Source organism: Bos taurus, chromosome 16, assembly GCF_002263795.3.
Source record: "Bos taurus isolate L1 Dominette 01449 registration number 42190680 breed Hereford chromosome 16, ARS-UCD2.0, whole genome shotgun sequence".
NCBI classification, from domain to species: domain Eukaryota; kingdom Metazoa; phylum Chordata; class Mammalia; order Artiodactyla; family Bovidae; genus Bos; species Bos taurus.
Window position 1 is genome coordinate 65,347,640 of NC_037343.1, and position 5,400 is coordinate 65,353,039.

Below are 5,400 nucleotides of genomic sequence, written 5' to 3' on the forward strand. Positions count from 1 at the left end.
TAATAATTAACTAGGGAGGAGAGTAGACATTCTTGGTTTGTTCCCGATGTTAGTGGAAATGTCTCCATTTGTATTTTCCTAATAAATTAAATGAGTTGTCAATATGAAAATGTTCCTTAATGTGTTAAGGAATTATCCTTATATAGATAACAAAAAGATTTGTCTCATTAGCAATGATTGCAGGGCAGCGCTCACACGGTGAAGGTGGAAGTAAAGGGACCACTCTAGCCTGTGACCTCTGTCTCTGGCTGGGCTGGTACCGCCCAGCGGCCCAGGACAGACCTGAAATGTATGGTGATGCAGGAACCAGCTCCAGGATCCGGATAACCTGCCACCCGAGTGGCTCCCGACCTCCAGAGACCCGCAAGAGTCTCCTGTGGTCTGATAATGGCTACCCCTCCATATAAGCCAATGGCTGAATTGGTGTCAGGGCCGATGGGACCGTGTACAAGGCCGTGATCCCCACGGTGGCCATTTTGTGGCCCTCAAGAGTGTAAGAGTCTCCAGTAGAGGTGTGCTGGAGGAGGCCTGCCCATCAGCACAGTTGGTAAGGTGGACTTACTGCCATGTCTGGAGGCTCTTGAGCATCCCAGTGCTGTCCGGCTGATGGACGTCAGTGCCACCGCCTAAAATGACCGAGAGGCCAAAGTGACCCTGGTGTGTGAGCATGTGAACCAAGACCTAAGGACGTATCTGGACAAGGCACCCCCACCAGGCTTGCCAGTGGAGACCACCAAGAATCTGATGCCCTGGTTTCTAAGAGGCCTGGATTTCCTTCCTGCCAACGGCATCGTTCACCGAGACCTGAAGCCAGAAGAAGGTGACAAGTGGTGGGACAGTCAGGCTGGCTGACTTTGGCCTGGCCAGAATCTACAGCTACCAGGCAGCACTACACCTGTGGCTGTTAACACTCTGGTACCGTGAACTCCAAAAGTCCTTTTGCAATCTACCTATGCAAAGCCTCTAGATGTGTGGTGCGTTGGCTGTATCTTCACAGAGACACTCTGAAGCTGACCAGTTAGCTGATAGGCAGAATCTTTGACCTGATTGAACGGCCCCCAAAGGATGACTGGCCTCCAAACGTATTTCTGTCCCCAGGAGCCTTCCCCCTGCCCCCACCCTGGGGGCTCCTCACAGTTGTACCTGAGACAGAGGAGTCTGGAGCACAGCTGCTGCTGGAAATGCTGACTTTTAACCCCCACAAGGGACTCTGCATCCCGAGCCTCGCAGCCCTCTTATCTACACAAGGCAGGAGGTGACCCCAAGTGAACAACAAAATGGCTGCAACAGAACCAAGAGGAGAGACACCGACATTTCCCTTCCTTTGAACACTTGAGTGAAGAGACTCCGTCTGAGAAGGTGACCTCTGTCTTCATCTCTGAGGCTGTGAAGACTCCTCCTTCAACTTCTTACAGACTATTTTGCTGCCTTAATGACATTCCCCTGCCGCCCCTCCTTTTGAGGCTTATCCTTCTCCTGCCCCACCATGTCCTTACACAAAGGGGTATGTCCCTTGTTCTCCTCTTCCCTATACCTTGATGTTGGGATGCTTTTTCATACAGGAAAAACAACAAAAAATGATACGATTGCAATATTTTATCAACGCCTTTCAAAAACTAATGATCTTATAAGTTTTTTTTTTTTTAATTTGACCTCTCAATATGATATAACATAATAATTTTCCAATATTAAACCAAACTGGGGCTTCTCTGGTGGCTCAGTGGTAAAGAATCCACCTGCCAATGCAGGAGACATGAGTTCGATCCCTGATCCAGGAAGTTCCCACATGCCTCGGAGCAACTAGCCCTTGCCGCAACTGTTGAGCCTCTGCTCTAGAGCCTGGGAGCCACAACTGCTGAAGCCCATGCACTCTAGAGCACACGGTCTTCAACAAGAGAAGCCACCGCAATGAAAGCCCGCACCCTGAAACTAGAGCGTAGCCTGTGCTTGCTGCAACTAGAGAAAAGTACTCGCAACAGCAAAGACCCAGCATGGCCATAAATAAATAAGATTATTTAAAAAAAAAAAAACTGATAGCTTCTACTTGGTTGTGGTAGATTATTCTTTCCAAATAGTTTTTTGAGTCCCATTGACTATTACATTATTTAGAGTTTTTAAATATATGGGTCTTTTTCTTTTTATCCTATCTTTGTTAGGCTTTAATAATAATAATAGCAGTTGTGATCATTTTGTACACTCATATGATGTTTCAAATACCATATTTTTTCCTGTATTTTATTACAACATTTACAAATGAAATACAGCATTACATATATTTTGTGGATAAGGAATTGAGGCTAAGATTATGCAGCTTGAGAGAGGAGCCTGTCTCACTAGGCTCTGCTACATAGTTTTGAAGAGTTAAAAATGAATTAAGTAGCTTTCCATGTTCTGGAATAGATTATATAGAATGGAAAAAATCTGTTTCTTGAAAGAATGAAAAGACTGATTCATGTATGCACAGGAGACAAAATGATGCTGTGAAAGTACATGGGGTTTAAAGCCAGACAAATGCTGGTTTGAATTCCAGCTCTGTCCATTACTTAGTAACCCTGAATAAGTAGAAATGATGGTCATTATAAAAACATCCTGTCCTGAAGACTTCTGTGACAACATTTTCCAGTTGTGCCTGGGTCTTTTTCTGATATTTTTTCCCATAACACCTTGTTGCCCCAGGAAATCATTTATTTCTTCTAGATAATGGAATATATAATTTCATAGTCATATGTACTACTCTCTTATATTTTAGGAAGCCAATGCCATATCTATTAGGCGACCAAGGTTGATACGCTCTTATATTTTAAAATCTCCATATAAAGATATTTTATATCTTTTGTTATATTTCCTATTAGTCTTTGGTATTTAACTGTGTGCTCACTTTTGTTTCTAATATTTGTTGTTTTTTGAAAATAAGCTTTTAATTTTAGAGTAGTGTGCATGTATGTGTGTTAAGTCACTTCAGTCATGTCTGACTCTGCAACCTTATCAACTGTAGCCCACCAGGCCCCTCTGCACATGGGGTTCTCCAGGAAAGAATACTGGGGCAGGTTGCTGTGCCCTCCTCCAGAGGATCTTCCCAACCCAGGGATCAAACCCACATCTCTTCTGTTCCCTGCATTGGCAGGCAGGTTCTTTACCACTAGTGCCACCTGGGAAACCCTTAGATAAGTAGCAGAGTAAGCTGAATAATAACCCCACAAAATGTAAATGTCCTAACCTCCAGAACCTGTGAATGTTATATGGTCATAGGTACTTTGCAAGTGTGGTTAAATTAAGGATTTTTATGATGGGGAGATTATTCTGGATTATCCCAGTGGGCCCTGTATAATCACAGGGTCCTTATAAGAAGGGTCCAAGAAAGTCAGACAGAGGAGAAGGTGATATGACAACATAAGAAGAGATTGGAGTGATGTGGCCACAAGTCAATGAATGCTAGCAGTCTATAGAAGCTGGAAAAGACAAGGAATGGAGTTGCCTCTGGAGCCTCCAGAAGGAACCAGCCCTGCCAGCTCCTTGATTTTCACCCCTCTAAGATTCCCTGGTGTCTCAGTGATAAAGAATTCACCTGCCAATGCAGGAGACATGGGATTGATCCCTAGGTCGGGAAGATCCTCTGAAGGAAAGTGGAGAATTCCATGGACAGAGGAACCAGGTGGGCTACAGTCCATGGAGTCACAAAGGGTCAGACACAACCTAGAAACTAAACAACAAGACTCATTTTGGACTTCTGACCCCCCAAACTTTTAAAGTTTGCATTATTTTAAGCCAATAGATCTGTGATAATTTGTTACAGCAGCAATAGGACACAAACATAGTTTTAGAATGACAGAAAAGTGGCAGATACTATAGAATTTCCATATGCCCCATCCAGTTTCCCCCATTGTTACTGTCTTACATTAGGATGGTATATTTGTCACAATTAATGAACCTATAAGACACCTTATTATTAACTAAAATCCATACTTTCTTTTTTCAGATTTCCTTAATTTTTACTGTGTGCTCTCTGTCTGTTCCAGAAGGGCATCCAGCTTCCCATATTACATTTAGCTGTCCTGTCTCCTTTGGCTCCTCTTGGCTGTGATAGTTTCTCAGACCATGTTTTGGATGACCTTGACAGTCTGAAGAATACAGCTCAGATAGTATTTTACATGCCCCTCAGTTGGGATTTTTGTCATGACTAGGCTGAGATGACGAGTTTGAGTGACGAGGATCAGAAAGGGAAGTATCACTCTCATCGCATCATCAGTGGTTATATACTGTCCGCATGACATCATTGTTGCTACTGAGTTTGACCACCTGGCTTAGGTAGTGTTTGTCAGTTTCTGTACCACAAAGTCACTCTTTTCCCTTCCTTTGTCTCAATTCAGTTCAGTTCAGTCGCTCAGTCTGACTGTTTGTGACCCCATGGACTGCAGCACGCTAGGCTTCCCTGTCCATCACCAACTCGCAGAGCTTGCTCTAACTCATGCCCATTGAGTTGGTGATGTCTAGTGTTTTTCAAATAAGAAACTTTTAAAATTTGTCAGTTCCACTATTTTTTTGTTTTATAAGTAATTAATGTCTCCTTTATGTTAGTTGCTTCTGTCATGCTTGTGGTTCCTTTTATATTCTTTTTCTATACATGAATATATATATTCTTTTATATATATATATTCTCTTATATGTCTATATTTATATTCTTTTATATATATATATTCTTTTTCTATACATGAATATATATATATTCTTTTATATATTTTATATTCTTTTTCTATACATGATCTCCAGTTGGCAAGGAGTTGTTTGTTTCTTTAAATATTTAAATATTTTTATATTGATTTCTGTCTTCATAGCATAGTGGTAAAAGAATATATGTTATATAAATTTTGCCTTTTTGAATTTTGTCAGTTTTCAGTTTGTTCTCTTATATGATCACTTTCTGTGATTTTTGAATTTTCATAAAGACTTTGAAAGGAATTCTATTTTCTGTTTGCAAGGTATAAACTAAACTCTAAATTTTGCAGTGGGTAGGAACATATTTGTTTTGATTACCTCTGAATACACAGTTTCTCAAACAGGGACTAATACACGGTAGGAGTTCACTAAATAATTTTTAGTAAATGACTACAGAAATTTCATGCTCTCAGTTAGGACCAATAAAAATGTCTCCAGACATGGCCAACTGTCCCCTTGTGAACAAAATCACCAAGTGAACTACTTTAAGATGATAAAGTTATCTACATAGAAAATCAGAGAATCTGCTCAAAAAGTATCAAAATTAATATTTGGATTCAGCAAAGTTAGTTGATAGATTTAAAAAGTCAATATTAAATTACATTCCTATAGTATAGCAGTAATAAACCTTTAGAGAATATAGTTTTAAAGTCAGTATCATCAATGATAGCAATACAAATTAAAAGA

General features: G+C 40.7%; 1 pseudogene; it reads left to right on the forward strand.

The window, feature by feature from the left end:
- The first annotated feature begins 387 nt into the window (after nucleotides 1-387).
- On the forward strand, nucleotides 388-1,269 carry LOC782066 (cyclin-dependent kinase 4-like; annotated as a pseudogene).
- The last annotated feature ends 4,131 nt before the right edge of the window (nucleotides 1,270-5,400 follow it).